This window comes from Balaenoptera acutorostrata, chromosome 4 (genome assembly GCF_949987535.1).
Source record: "Balaenoptera acutorostrata chromosome 4, mBalAcu1.1, whole genome shotgun sequence".
Lineage (NCBI taxonomy): Eukaryota > Metazoa > Chordata > Mammalia > Artiodactyla > Balaenopteridae > Balaenoptera > Balaenoptera acutorostrata.
In genome coordinates, this window is record NC_080067.1 from 122370649 (window position 1) to 122387790 (window position 17142).

Genomic DNA, 17142 nt, shown 5'->3' on the forward strand with positions numbered 1-17142 from the left:
ATTACACTTCTAAGAATTTATCCCAAGAAAATAGCCTGAACACATGTAAAAAATGAATATACATTATTTTAATACTGGAGAAATAGAAGTGATTTAAATGCCCAGAAATAATGATGTGCTTAAGCCACTACATATATAGGTATTTGATACATTTAAATGTTTATTTTAACATATATAAATATATATTTAAAACTACACATATATATTTTATATGTAGATATATTTGGTAAATCCATAATAATATGCACTAGTTGCCATCAGTCTAGTTTGGAAATTATATATGTGACATTGTCACAATTATTTAGAAGAAGATAAAGGACGAAGGCAGTGAAGAAGAAGCAAGACCTGCATTCAATTCTCAGATTAACAGCTGAGAGATACTTGGACAAGTGAAAAACTTTGATACTTCATTTGTTCTAAGTACAAAGGAATGAGGAAGTGGAGAGGAGAAATAAACCTCAGTGCAATATCAGTGCTTACTACACAGTACAAATTGTGTAGGGAATTGTGCTTATCCACCTTCCTACCAGCTGGAACTCTGAGAAGTCTAAATGCAATTGATACATCCAAACTGCTGGTCCAGTCCAAGCCAAGGTAGATTTTACCTGGCCCTGGAATGAGTAATGAGGAATAAACAATGGAATCTCTGTGATAAAATAAGGGAAAGAAATAACTTAAAACATTCAACAGAAAAGTCTATGGCCTATTACCAGGATCCAGAAGTAATAGCAGAAAACTCTTTAGCACCCTCATTAGAATGCAAGAAAAACCACATCTCAAAAACAGGAGGCCACTAAGAGAAAATTTATTGAGGCGAAAAACAATAGGCTAAGTTTAAAATGGAATAACGAGGAAATTCCCTGGCAGTCCAGTGGTTAGGACTCTGTGTTCCGCTGCAGGGGTCACAGGTTTGATCCCTGGTCAGGGAACTAAAATCCCGCGTGTGGCGCAGCCAAAAACAAACTGATAAAATGGAATAACAAAATACTCCACTTCAGGAAAAGTAAAAATGCAACTGCAGACTAAAAATTCACTTTATAGATGCTAAAACCTGGAAATCTCACCTTATAGTAAGAAAATGAAGGAAGAAAGATATTTAAATTATGAAGGTAAACACAGATATGGGATAGGAAATAATGAATCAAATTAAAAATCATCAATATTCCCCTGGCAGGTGGGGGAGGAATTGGGGAGAGAGAGGTTAAAACAACTAAGGAAATAATTGCATACCAGGGTGTGCAAGCTGAAAAAGGCTCAGCATGACCTAGAGAAAATCAGTTCATCAGACTCACCAAGAGACCTCCTAGAACCCAGTTTTGGTTTCAATGAAAGAAAAAATATCCTAAAAATATCAAAGCAGAAAATCCAGGTACAAATAGAAGAATGAAGTTATGGTGACTTCAGATTTGTCTTCCAAAACAATACATCAGACAGATAAAAGTGTAATAAATGAAGATTATAAGTGCAAAAGTTTGTGGCCTAATAATTTTATATTCTTCCTAAAGTATACCACCCATAACTGACTAAGTACAGTTCCTGACATCATTACTGTTAAGTAAATGATAGATTTATTGAAGACAAGATCCATAAAAACTCACAGTATAAAAAGAATGAAAGTGAGCATAGAAACAAGTTAGACACCAATATAAGTGTAAACAGCATAAAACTGAGTAAAAAAAAAATGCAATATCAGAAGTTATTCTTGTTCAAATGTTTAATAAGAATATTTAGTATAAGTCAATATGCTAATAAAATGGGAATGTAGGTTAAAAGGGGTATAGAGAAAGTAAGTGTGGTACAAAAATTCCTTAACTGGGGGATTCAAAATATGTCAATTTAAAAAAATTTAATAAATAGGTAAGTATGGGTTTTAAAAAATATTGAAAACCTAACTGTTAACCATTACACTACATAAAACAGTACACATAAATTTCTACACACTAAATAATATAAAAGTATAGCAACAGTGTATATATACAAAAGACAAAAAGAAAATGAAAAATATAGAAAGTAGAAAGCATAAAACAAAATGATACAATTACACAAGAGAAATATATATGATATATAAACAATTATGTAACTATAATAAAGCCTTCCTATTAAAAACCAAAAAAAAAATCAGCTTTCATAAAAAAAGAAACTTATCTATAAATTATTTAAAGAAGTACATGGGAAATTTTAATGGAGAGGTAGGTATATTCTACACAAATAAAATAAAAGGAAACTAGGTTGATATACTAGATTGCAATGATGGCTCCAATTCATCACTCTTTCCTGAGTCCATGCCATTTGTCTTGTAACTTTGAGGTATTCCCATGATAAGTGGGGTGATTTGCCCCGCTTCCTGATATGGGTGCAAATAGTAGAGCTTGCCCTGGAAAATAGGACGTTGGTAGACGTAATACAAGCAGATGCTGAACTGGGTTTGCATGTTAGGGCTGGGCCTCCCACACTTCTGCCATCACCGTGAAAATACCCCAGGTCTGGCCTGCTAGAAAAGTAAGGACAGGTGTAAAAGAGCTAAGTTGTGTCAGTCTCCCCAGCTGATTGACAGCCAGTCAACAGCCAAACCTGCCAGCAAACCCAACAAAGAAAAGCAGTGCCGACCCAATTCCCACCTGACTCCATAAATGTGAGTAATAACTGCATTACCTCAAATGCCACTGAGGGTCTGGGTTTTTATTTTGTTTTGTTTTGTTTAGCTTTATTGTGACATCATATAATCAATTTCATCAGCAATATTAATATTAGGTAAAGAAAATAAAAACAAAACTTTTCCAATGATACAAAAAAGTTAAACTAATGTACTGTAAAACTCTTAAAGAACATCGAACTGACTCAACTCGGGTAGATTATAGGAACAGAAAGAAAAATAAAGTTCTAGGCATCAGATACTTACAGGAATCCCCAATAAGATTATCAGTGGATTTCTCAGCAGAAACTTTGCAAGCCAGAAGCAGTAAGATAATATATTTAGAGTGGTTAAAGAGGAAAACTTTCAACCTAGAATTCTATATCCAGCAAAACTGTTCTTCAAAAATGAGAGAGAAATAAAGACATCCCCAGACAAACAAGAGCTGAGGAGTTCATTATCACTATAACTGCTCTATATGAAACGCTAATGGGAGCCCTCAAGTTGAAAAGAAAGAGTGTTAGACAACAACTTGAAGTCATATGAAAATATAAAGTTCTCTGGTAAAGGCGAATTATGAACAAATATAAAAATCAATATTACTGAAATTTTGATTTGTAACTCTACTTTTTATTTTCCACAGGATTGAAAAGACAAGTGCATAGAAATAATTATAAATCTATGTTAATGGGTATGCAATATATAAAGATATAACTGTGTCATCAGTAACATAAAGTGAGGGAAGCAGAGCTTAAAGGAGTAGAGTATTGTTGGGAAAACTAGTAAAGTAGTATTGTTCAGGCTTCAGAGGCAGAAGCAGGCCTCTGCCGGACCTGTGACCCTTCCTGGGCTGCGCGCCTGCTTGCACACTTAACAATTGCTGCTAGCAAGTCAAAAGGCACTTACGATAAGAAAGGGAGTGGGTCTTGGAATTTCTTGAGCCCTGGAGACCTGGCCAGTCCCCCAGGATCTGGAAAACCTTGCGACTCACATGGTGAAACCAACAGCATTGTTAAAAGTGAATCCAGAGCTGCATTTTTGCACGCGAACTGATGATATCAGTTTGCGGCCTGGAATTATAAACAGAAGCCCCCAGAACTCCAATCTGAAGTCTCACCCATGGGGTGGATGCACCGCCCTGGACCCTTCCCAACTGGGGCTCCAGATTGCTGTCACCCGGGACTTCGCAGCTGCTGTTTGGATCTGGAAGTAGGTGTTGGCCCAGTTTGGTGATGTATACCCTGTTATGTTTCTGTAATATTCTTTTTTCTTTCCTTCTAATGATTGCATATTAAAATTAAGTTAAATCACCTTTCATTAAAGAGTTGATTAAAGCTGTTTATTTGTGTGAAACGAGTGGTTATTTTGCCAGTGAATCCAACGAACCTTAAAACTGAAAGCAGGCTTTCGGCAAAACAAGTATTTTATGTGAAAATTAAGTTTTTACTGAAGTCTTTATTGTCTTAATTGGAGTTAAGTTAGTATCAATTTAAGATAAATTGTCATAACTTTAGATGTTATATGTAATCCCCATGATAAACACAAACAAAATAATCTATAGAATATACACAAAAGAAAATGAGATGGAGATCAAAATGTGTCAGAACAAAAAATAAATTAAAAACAATGAAGAAAAGAGACAACACTCACTTCAAACCCATTAGGATGGCTACTATTAAAAACAAACAAACAAGGAAACAACTCTTGGCAAGAATGTGGAGAAATAGAACCCTTGTGCATTGCTGAAACGTTTCAGCTGCTGTGGAAATGTTATGGTGGTGCCTCAAACAATTAAAAATAGAATTACTACATAATCCAGAAACTCCACTTCTGGGTATACATCCAAAAGAATTGTAAGCAGAGACTCAAAGAGATTTTTATACATGCATGTTCATAGCAACATTATTCACAATAGCCAAAAGGTAGAAGCAACCCAAATATCCATCAAAGGATGGATGGATAAACAGAACCTGGTATATACATCCAATGGAATATTATTCAGCCTTGAAAAGGAAGGAAATTCTTACACATGTTACAACATGGAATAACTTTGAATATGTTATATTAAGTGAAATAAGCCAGTCACAAAAATACAAATGCTGTATGATTCCACTTAAATGAGGTACCTAAAGAAGTCAAATTTATAAAAACATAATGTATGGGGCTTCCCTGGTGGCGCAGTGGTTGAGAATCTGCCTGCCAATGCAGGGGACACGGGTTCGAGCCCTGGTCTGGGAAGATCCCACATGCCGCGGAGCGACTAGGCCCGTGAGCCACAATTATTGAACCTGCGCGTCTGGAGCCTGTGCTCCGCAACAGGAGAGGCCGCGATGGTGAGAGGCCCGCGCACCGCGATGAAGAATGGCCCCCGCTTGCCGCAACTGGAGAAAGACGTCACACAGAAACGAAGACCCAACACAGCCATAAATAAATAAATAAATAAATAAAATATTTTAAAAAAACAACAACAACATAATGTAGAACAGTGGTTGCCAAGGGCTGGGGAAAAGTGGAAAATGGAGAGTTCAAGGGGTACATATTTTCAGTTTGGGAAGCTGAAAATGTTCTGGAGATGGGTGGTGGTGATGGGTGTACAACAGTGTGAATGTACTTAATGCCACTGAACTGTACACTTAAAAATGGTTAAAATGGTCATTTCTAATATATGTTTTACCACAATTAAAACAAAACAAACGAACAAACAAAAAATCTTACAGAATCCAATTCCTGTCATTATAGATACTATTCCAGACATGCTTTACTTCTGTAAACAACTAGAACACTTGATAAAATATATGAAAAAAAAAGTTTAGACACTGGACAACAAGAAACACAGGACTATAATAGCTAAAAAAAGGTAAACAAATGATTTGAACCATATACCTAATACCTTTCTACCTGGAGGCAGTTTCCAGGCTTCAGTGCAGGAAGGTTGAACCCAACAAAGCATGGCGGTTTTGCCAAGTTGAGGAGAAATATGGGAGTTTGAAGAAGTTGAAGCAACTAGGATTTGTATCACAGTGTGCCACAAAGGAGGGAGCCATGCAGAGGCAGAGCTGCAAACCCTGCAGAGGAGTCCTCTTGAATCTGTTGCTGGAGACAAACCTATGCCTGCGTAGGGTGAAACTCCACAAAGAGCTGTAAGCTCAACAATTCCAAAGGTCACATCAGGCTAGGAGACACTGAAGTTCTGACCAGCCAGAGGAGAAAAACCTTAATGAACATCAGGGACATTCAGTGGGGACCCCAGAAGGGTCAGACTTAGTTACGGTGGAGCTAAACTAGTTCTAGAGTAAAAGAGAACTTAGACCCATTCTTCCTCCTTCTCATTCTCTCAGCTCTGCTTGCTTTGATTTGGCTTCATTCTCTGGCAGGCAACAGGCCTTGTGTGTGAAATACTGAGAGAAAATATTAACAATTTTGAGGTAAGCAAAGATTTTTCAGATACAATAGAGTAAGCACGCAACATAAAAGTGATAAATTGGAAATTGTCATAGTGAAGGATGTCTGCTCCTAAAAGGACACTGTTAAGAATGTGAATATGCAGGCTTGCAAAATATACACCTGAAAAAGTACCTGTATCCTGAATATATGTGTGTTATGTTGTATGTGTGTGTATACACACACATATATGTAAAATAGGAAAATGTGATTTTTAAAAAATGACAAAAGAATTGAAGATACTTCACAAGAGATGGTCTAATGGCCACTAGGCTCAAAAATGATGTTCAACATCATCAGTTATCAAGAAAATGTAAATTAAACCAAAACAATGTATTGCTACACAATCACTAGAATGGCTACAATTTAAAGACTGACAAAACCAACTATTTGGGAGGATATAGAGCAACTTGAAGCATCCTACAGTGCTGAGGAAAATGACAAAATGATACAATACTTTGCAAAACAGTTGGCAGATTTTTTCTAATGTTAAATATACACTTACATGACCCCAAACATTCACTTCTAGGTGTTTACACATAAGAAATGAAAACATTTGTCCACAACATGTATAACAAGTTCATAGTAGTTCTTTTTCATAAAAGCCCCAAATTGGAAAAAAGCTACATGTCAATCAAGAGGAATCCAGATAAACGAATTATGGATTATCTACATGTCGTAATACTACCCAGCAATAAAACGGAATAAGCTGATTACACATGCAACAACTTTGATGAGTCTCATAAACATCACCCTGAGCAAAAGACTCCAGAAACAAAAAAGGACATATTCCCTCTTGCACTGTTTGTGGGAATGTAAATTGATACAGCCACTATGGAGAACAGCATGGAGGTTCCTTAAAAAACTAAAAATAGAATTACCACATGACCCAGCAATCCCACTACTGGGCATATACCCAGAGAAAACCATAATTCAAAAAGACACATGCGCCCCAGTGTTCACTGCAGCACTATTTACAATAGCCAGGACATGGAAGCAACCTAAATGCCCATCGAAGGACGAATGGATAAAGAAGATGCGGTACATATATACAATGGAATATTACTCAGCCATAAAAAGGAACGAAATTGGGTCATTGGTAGAGACATGGATGAATCCAGAGACTGTCATACAGAGTGAAGTGAATCTAGAGACTGTCATACAGAGTGAATTAAGTCAGAAAGAGAAAAACAAATATCGTATATTAACGCATATACGTGGAACCTAGAAAAAGGGTACAGATGAACCAGTTTGCAGGGCAGAAATAGAGACACAGATGTAGAGAACAAACATATGGACACCAAGGGGGGAAAGCGGGCGGCGGGGGGGGTGGGATGAATTGGGAGATTGGGTTGACATATATACACTAATATGTATAAAATAGATAACTAATAAGAACCTGCTGTATAGCACAGGGAACTCTACTTCACTTCGCTGTACAGTAGAAACTAACACAACATTGTAAAACAACTATACCCCAATAAAAAAATAAATTAAATAAATAAAAAATAAAATAACAGAAAAAGGACATATTGTTTAATTCCATGTATACGAAATTCTAGAAAAGGGATATCTAATCTAGAGTGTCAGAAAGCAGATCAGGGTTGTACGGAGCCAGAGGTAGGGAGCAGATTAACTGCTAGAAGCTACCTTTTTGGACGCAAGAAATGTTTTGTATCTTGATTTATGAGATGTCTTGGGGAAGGGGAAAATTGCACAAGAAAAATGAATGAAATTTATAGATAATAAGGTGGCAGGATTAAAATTATATTTATATTTTAAGTCAAGTAAAAAGAGGCCTATGAAACTGAATCAAGAAGTGACAGATAGATTAATGAAAAAGAATGGAACACCCAGAAATACACTCTATTATCCATGATACCTAAGGATACCTATTTTAAAATAAATAATGGCTGTGATAATTATTTGATTCTAGTTATATAAAAAGCATTCCATGTAAAAGTAAAATTATGTGAACTAGAAGAAGAATACAGTTAATATGTACATGATCTCAGATTGAGGAATGACTTTTTAGCATAAAAACCAAGGAAGAAACCATAAAGTATGACCAATAGATTTCACAGCACATGAATTTAAAACTTCTGTAACATAAACACTATAAACTAGCCAAATGGAAAAAAAAAAAACTTAGGGAAATATTTTCAGTGTAAGGTAGAAAAGGAATTTATATATATAAAGAACTATTAATGAAGAAAAAGAACACCCCAATTGAACACCAAGTGAAGAATATAAACATACATTTTACAAAATTAAATATTCAAGCATCTCATGAATGTATCAAAATGTGTTCAATCTTAAAATCTAATAAAAATTAATTAAAATAATGACATATCATTTTTACCATTATACCCATGACCATTAACACCAATGTATATCACAGAATTTTTAAAAGTAGTTATTTAGGAAATCAACTAAATATATGGCAATGCAAGTCTATAAAAATAAATTATGATGTATCCATGATAATGCAGGAATTAAGAAATCTATATAGTCCATAAATATACACATATAGTCCTAATTTTAGCTGTAATATATAATGTATATACAGGGCACTCTAAATGCACATTTGTGCACATACAAACATATTTATTGTAATAGAGCTGGTAGGAAATAAACCAACACCTTAATTGTAGTTTGTGATGATGGTAATATTGGAGTAGATTTTTTATCTGTTTTTCTATATTTTTCTGTGTGTTTTCTCTCTCTTGTATTTTAATCTTTTCTGAGTATTCTAGATCTAACATACTCTTTGTTAGTGTTATGAGGAAAAATGGTTTAAATAGACTTCAGTTAATTAAAAACTGATAACAAGTAATGTTACCAGCAAAAAAATAAAGATATTTAGAACAGAAAAATAAGCACTGATTTTGTTTGAAAATTTAACAAATTCAGGTTCTGGGGACTAGACTAAGTAATGCTACTGTGATTAGAAATTTAGTAGCAGGGGCACAGTATTGGATTTCATTGCCAAATATGTAGAAAGATGATGACTCTAGCAGTAATCTCAACAGAGCAGTACACAGAAAGAATTCTGAAAATCTTCTTAGGTTTCAAATTATAGAAGCAGTAAAATTTTTTAAAATATCAAAGACATATGAAGTTAGGAATGATGATTCTAGGTTGTTCAGCTCTATCTCTGAAATATATTTCCATTATAGTTGCAATGGCTGTGAAGAGGAGGACAAGGAGATCAAATGGACAGAGTCCAGAGGTGTGGACAGCACCTTGGACGTGGACAGCTGAGACCCAGGTAACTCTAGCTTCTCTCAAACCTCCCTTGTGACTCTGAGCAAATTTTTTTCTCCTCTCACTTCTGAGCCTCAGTTTCTTTAAATGGAAGGAGTTGAAACAAATGGTCCCCTATGACTTGTGTTATTCTAATATTCTTTGATTTCAAACCCATTTGTGCACTCGGTTAGCTGCTGAGACAAGTTAGTCTGTCTTGCAACTTTCAGCATTGACCAAATGAATAACAGAGGGGCCTCCAAACCCAGTCATAAAAAGTTACCAATCCTAACACATCCTGGAAAGATTTAACCCTTCTTCCTTCCTCTGAAAATCCTCTGAAACCCACATTTATCCCCAAAAGCCTGCATGAAAACCTCCTTCCTTCTCTTTCTCCATTTCTGAAAACGAAACGTATTTGTTAACAGCAATAACAATAACATCAATAATGTTAATAATTGCTTATGTTTATTTAGGAATCACTCCATGTAGGAACTGTATTGTTTTATATTTGGTATCCTTTCCCTCATTTCATGTATGAAGAAAGTGAAATTTAAAAAGATTAAATGGGGCTTCCCTGGTGGCGCAGTGGTTAAGAATCCGCCTGCTAATGCTTGGGACACGGGTTCAAGCCCTGGTTCTGGGAAGATCCCACATGCTGCGGAGCAACTAAGCCCATGTGCCACAACTACTGAGCCTGTGCTCTAGAGCCCATAAGCCACAACTACTGAAGCCTGCGTGCCTAGAGCCCGTGCTCCGCAATAAGAGAAGCCACCACAATGAGAAGCCCACGCACCACAATGAAGAGTAGCCCCCGCTCACCACAACTAGAGAAAGCCCACGCGCAGTAACGAAGACCCAGTGCAGCCAAAAATAAATAAATTAAATAAATAAATAAATAAATAAAATTAAATGACCTGTGGAAGGTCACACAGTTAGAAGCAACAGAATATTTGTGGGTGAGATCTGAAAAGCATGAGCTTATTTATGGCACAAGTTATTATGCAAACAGTTGAGCAACATAAATAAGACTCAGAAGTTCACTAACTCGATTATTTATTCATGTGTAATAAGAAGAATGAAGACCTTCTGGGGCCAGCAGAATTCCAGATAACAAACGGCTGACTGATTTGATACTATAAGACAATTAACTGAATTGAAGACAGAGGTTTGCATGGCCATAGAGCCAGTTGAGACACAAAACTGTAGGTAGAAGTTTAAAATCCCTGAAGGCTTGTGACAGAAAGTGATACAGTACGTTCAATTTTCTGATTCTGAAGCAATCAAAGCACATTTTGAAAACATACATTTATTTAACATGTCACAAGAAATCAAGATATTCAATCAGTAACTTTTTCAACTATGCAAATGTTTGGAAAGCTGTTGAAAATGAAGCTGACTACACAAGCAAAATAAAGTAGGTGACTGATAAGTCTTTAGACCAGGAATTCCCAAGCATGGGTTTAAAAATGGGTGTAAAAAATGACCGGGAAAGTTTATTCAAATGTACTGTTAGTTTTCTGGGCCATCCCCAGAGATTCTGATTTGGTAGGTACACCTACGTTTTTAAATGCATAACTCAGGGAATTCTGATATACATAGTCCATACAGGTCTAACATAACTGTACACAGGTAGATACAGTGTGAAGCCCTACACCTGGAAATTACTCTGAGAGAATTACAGAGAAAATGCATGTGGAAGAAAACACAGTGGATTATTCTAACCTAATTTATATTGCTTTATAATTGACCAAATCACTCATTTATGTTATCTCTTTCGAGCTTTACAATGCACTGAGATAGTATTATAAATTTTACTTCCATTTAAAAATGAGTGAACTGATGTTCAAGGAGGTTAAGTGATTTGGCCTAGGAGAACAAGCCACCAGAACTAGCCACCACTACTATACATTACAAAAACATAAAATGCCTATCAAGAGAATTCCAAGTGAGTAAAATATAAATAATAAACTGTATATTATTACCATTTAGATTCTGTATTTGAATGTAAAACTCAAACATTTCCAGAATGTACTTTTAGCTCACATATACAATTGAAAAGAAATAAGGAATAATTTGAATTTCTAGCCGACATTTTAAGGTTTTTCAAGTATGCATTCAAGAATTTTTTTAAAAGAAATTTAAAATGAAGGAAATGGCCTGCTTTTGCAAAATCTCTACAAAAAACTATTCATTGTGAATTGTAAATTTGCTACTTTTCTTATTATCATAAAGTAGAACAAGTAGTCCTACTTTATTACCATAAAGTAGTAAATGATATTACTAAAATTAGTAAACTTTATTACCATAAGCCAGTAAACCAGGACAATAAAGTTCTACTTTATTACTGTAAACTTGTTTTGGTTTGGTGTAATAGGACAAAAAAAAAGTTGTAGAGTATGTTTATACTGTTTATTTTAAAATTGACAATTTACCCATGTAAAAATTTTCCTCAAAAGTAGGGTTATTTGAACAAATGAAATTGAAACAAGATGTTTATTAAGTCATGATTTCCAAATACTGAATTAATTTCTCTATTACTAAATTATTCTAAATTTCTCCTGAATATTCATATTTGTTCTCTATTTATAACTCCTTGTAAAAGATTTTCTAGTTACTAATTATCTAGAAAGTAAAATAAAATACAGAACATACAATTTACCAAGCACACATACATGCACGCACACACACAAACTTTCTTCATAATAATCTGTTTGATATAATTAGTATCATAATCATAGTATATTTTTATACCATAATGTCATATCATTCTTTATTCCAGAATACAGACCATACTGATTATTTTATACATAATTTTTAAAGATAAATCAAAGCATTAGTTCTTACCAGATCTTGCCCAGCACATCAAACAGAGAAAAATGTATACTCTCATTTGGAATCTGATAAAAGTAAAAGAAGCACTCAGGTTCACCAAAAAAGAAATTCTGAAATTCATTAAGGTTTCTCTGGTAGGATTGTCACAGTCTGGTAGGTTTTAATGTAAAATACCCCTGGCTTTTGCTCCTCCCTGTTTGTTGAAAAGGTGAGGCAGTTTGTTTTCTCCAATTTAGCTTGTACTTGTGAGAAGGATTTTTAAGTTAAAGACTGTAATAAGTCACAAACATTCAGCTACACAAGTTGAATTTAAGGGAAAGAAAAAGCTAAAAATATCTTTCTTTATTCCTCTTAACCTCAGGATTTCAGAAGTGGTTGGGAAGAATATGTTTCTTGAAAGCCTAAAGCAAATGTAATGTTAGAAAATGCTAGAAATGAAAAGAGTCAGAAAAAGTTGTGGTTTATGTTCATTTTGATTACAAACTAAGTTGTCTTTATACACCATAAAATCAATAATAAAATCCATATCCACCAAGCTGCCAAGTATAAAATATGGCCCTTTTATATTTATGTCATTTTGCAACCCAAACTCAGTGGCTATTTTAAAATTCAAAATGCTAGCCTGTCTCTTGAGACCTACTATTTGAAAATTTTAAAAAATTTTCTGTTTTCAATATAACAAACATTTAAAAATTATTACAGGATTTCTTTTCACATGTTTACTTAATTTTTCCCTTATTTTCCTTCTTAGAAATGGACTTTAGTAGGCAAGGAAAATAGAGAATTGTTATTCTCTATGTACATGCCTTATAAGTTCAAAAATTAAATTTGTGTTTTGGAAATTCAAATCTCTGTCAATTTCCAAAAATACTTTAAGAACAGACCTGTTTAATTTACCTCAATCAGTAGAAACTATGCTGAGGTCTGGGGAGGTGTTTCAGAGGAACCACAAACGAAATGAGGCATTCATTTAAAAATCATGAAAAATGTAACCACTGATGAGATGTCATCATTATTTTGGCCTGCTTGATCTCTTGGAATTTTATGTGAGACTTCAGTTTTAAAAGGGTGCCACCGCGATAATTTGACTGGAGACCAACAAATAACCTAGGTCCTTCCACACCATTTAGCTGTAACAAGTACGCTTTTCTAACAAAGATATAAGTAAACTACATCTTTTCAGAATGTGGGAAGAAAGATAATATGTCATTCATCTTAAGAGAAATTCTTAATAAGTTTATAATCAAATTAATAGATAAGTCTTTCCTATTTAACATATCATTTTTCTTTTGCTCTGTGCTTTTGATGTGACACTGTAATATGAATCTTGCAAATTACTTTCATCTCAGCCATTCTAAAGTGCTCATTGAAAATATCAAGTTGGCATTTAAGACAATACATGGCAGAGTTTCAAAATATAAAATTATATTTCATTTTCATATTTTTCACTTACTGTCAATACTGAGAAAGTTGGGATTGTTCATGGCCATTGCATTAAATAGCAAAATATTGAGGAATGATGAAATATTATATAAAAGGCCTATAGTTCAGTAAGACAATATATATGTACTATTTAGTCTCCTTGGATATAAAAAAAATTATTTTAAGAATCTTGCAGACATGCATACAATATAAATCATACTATAAGACTGAAAATGAGAATGATGATGATGAAGATATAAAATTGATGGAGCCCTATGCATCAGGCAAACTTCTAGGCACTCTATAGCTAATTACAGTAGGTAGTTGAGTTGTATTTATTGAGATGAGGAAGTCATTTTTTTGTCAGAATATATTGTGGCACAAAAAGTTGAATAATTTAGCAACATGTGTCAAAATGCTTAATGATCTTACCATTTGGTTCCGTAATTAAATATCCAAGATACTTTCCCACAAAAATACTAACACATGTGCACAAAGATATATGAGCAAGGAAGTTCATCTCAGCATTTTTATAATAGCCAAAAAATGGAAACAATATAAACGTCTAACAGTGGGGGATTAGTCTAATTATATACATACTGTGAATTAAAATTAATGATGTAGAGAAATCAGTATTTATTGGTGTAGAAAGCCTTCATTACATGGTTTTGGGGTTATAAAAGGCAAGCTAAAAAACAGTATGTATAGTAAGGTTTATTTTCCTAAAATATGCTTCATGTATATATGTATAGATCAAAGTTAGGAGGATTTTCCTCCAAAATGTTTATATCTGCATGGTAGACTCGATGATTTTCACTCTCTTAGTTATCTCTTTAAATATTATGAACACGTCTTTACAATAAACATCTTATGTAAGTGAAGCAACACAAAGTTAAATTTACTTGGGACAAATATGGTTAAGAAAATCAGAATAAAGACAAAAAGACAGTAAGAAGAAAAAAATGAAGACAAAATTGAGGTCAATTTTTAAAAGGCATCCACTACACTCCCTTAACATTAATTTTCCAAGTTTCTCCATTTATTCATTCATGTGTTCATTGATTTATGCAACTTTTATTAAGTATCTGTTAATTTCCAGGCTTAACTTAGTTGCTGGACATACAAAGTAGAGACATTCATTTAGTCAAAGTGTATTATTTCAACAACTATTTATGATACATCTACAGAGGTATCGGGGATTGTTCTAGGTACCGAAATATATTTATCCTATAGTACTTCACAGTGAGGAGGGCTTGGAAAAGGTATATCTAGGAAACTATGGAAACACACAGGTGGAACAGCCAGCTAATCTACAGTGCAGAATGGGAAGCCTTGCAGGAAATGCTGTCTACAAAAGAGACAAAAGAGCTAAACTACAAGAGAATAAGTCACCTGGGCAAAAAAGGGGAGAAAGGAACTCTAGAGCTCTAGACATATCTATATCTCTATCTATCTATGTATACACACACACATACATTTTCATTTTTGATGTCTTCATGCAGTTAGGGGTATAAGACATCCTGATATGAGTGAAGAAAGGCTAATTCTTTATTCATTCATTTAACCCATTAAACCTTATACGTGACTAATGGCCCAAGAAATTCTGAGAATAAAGTGGATTCTTTTTTACCTACCACTAGGTTTATCACCATGCATTCACTCAATTTCAATTAGGAAATACAGTAAGCTTACATTAGAAAAACTCTCTCTCTCTCTATATATATATAGAGGTCAAATTCTGAGCAAACAGCTAACTGCATTGAGCTGGCCTTCAGAGCTTAAAACATTAAATAATTACTCTAGAAGTACATGGGCCATAAACTTATGTACTGCCAGAAGAAAAGAGGATGTGATAAGAACACCAAAATCATACACACTGTAGACAAAGAATGATGCAAATTTCAATCCAGCAAGAAAATATAATCATGACTTATATGCACTACATATTTTACAATGAAACCTGAAGTTACAGCTCCCAGATAAGCAGTGTCTGAGGGGAAGTTAAAGAGAAAATATCTTGGTTTGGATAAAATTTATGGGGTAAATGAATTTTAAAAATAAATAGGTCTGCACATAATAGAGACCTGCAAGTATACACTCATTTGATCAACATATATTTGTTACATGCCTACAACGTGCAAGTTTTCTCAACCCACTCCTACCCTACTACAACAATATTGATGATAGAAGAAAGAAAGAAAAAATGAAGACAGGACTTATAGATTCATAATATATCAACCAAAGGTAACTACTGAAAGTTACTGACACATGATTTTACATTTATATGTTCAAGAAGTCTGTTTCTCCCATTATGCTGTACGGTTTAGGAGGGCAGATCTTTATACTCACCTTTGTTTCCCAAGGATTAAAAACAGTGCCTGGCATGTAGTGAGCACTCAGAAAATATCTATTAAATGAGGTAATTATATTAGTCCAATCCATTCCTTAAGAAACAGAACTTGAATTCCAAAAAGTGAAATTACTTGCTTAAAGTCATAAAATTAAGTATTGTCAGAGTTCAGTTAGAAATCAGGATTCCAAACATGTGTCCCTTTTCATTAGAAAAGATGATTTCTTTGGTCCAGTAACCATGTAAAAGAATACCTTTTCAATTAAAAATGAATTATCACCACACTTAAGTAAAGGCCAAATAGTCTCCTGATTACTTGCATGATATTTACAGTAAGATTTCAGGGTCCTATGTAGACATATCGTATCAGAAAGGAAGCCAAGTTAACAGTTGACAGTTAATTTATCAAAGCACTGAGATTCTAAGTTTTCTTCCTCCTTTCTTTTAATTATCTTTATTGTTTTTAGGATTTTTTTTTCAATCCTCAAGTAAGAATTAATTCTTCACCCTGGTCCCACAGCTTACAAAATACAGCCCTGATACAAAATACAAACATTGGATCCTACTACAATCACCCAGCAGCCATCCTCAAGAATTCTGGCTTCAGTAACAAAACTTGCTATATTCTTTCCTGTATTCCTTGGTATAGTCTGTTTTCTCAAGTTCAAATGCCTTCTGCAGTCCACCTAAAACCTGTGTCCATTTTCACTAGGCACTAGGGAGCGCTTCCTAGGTAAATAAACTAATTCTAGTACTCTACTGTATCCACATCCAAGCATGCATGCATGCACTCACTCTTTCAAAAAGTATTTTATGAAGAATACAAATTTCAAATCCCAATGATTTATTCATTTACTCTTTGGAAGCAAAGAAATTAGTCTTCCCCCATTAGCCTGGGAGCTTCTGTAATGAAGTTAGTATGTTTTAAATCACCTCTATAGTCATTTTATTTAAAACGTTTGTTGAATAAATCCAAACTCTATCATAATGTCGTGCCCTGGGAAATGAAGGAACCTCCATAAGCAAGAGGTCAAGGCCCCTTGCACACTAATCTTACTTATTCTCACTCACTCTCCCAAGGTCCCAGCCGGATCCGGGGCGCGGCGAAGGCGCGCTGGGCGGTTACCACGAGGTGCTGGGGGCGCGGCGCCGCAGCCTCGCTCCGCCCCTTGCGCGCTTACTCTCGTAGCCGGCTCCGCTGGTGAGGAGAGGGGGC

General features: G+C 34.7%; 1 protein-coding gene across 1 annotated transcript in view; it reads right to left on the reverse strand.

Moving 5' to 3' along the window:
- LIPI (lipase I) overlaps window positions 1-17137 on the reverse strand; it is a 69395-nt gene extending 52258 nt beyond the window's left edge. Inside the window, exon 1 of the mRNA XM_057545583.1 lies at window positions 16984-17137. The gene's annotated coding sequence lies outside the window, so the exon portion shown is untranslated. The remainder of the gene's footprint in view (window positions 1-16983) is intronic.
- Between the last annotated feature and the right edge of the window lie 5 nt (window positions 17138-17142).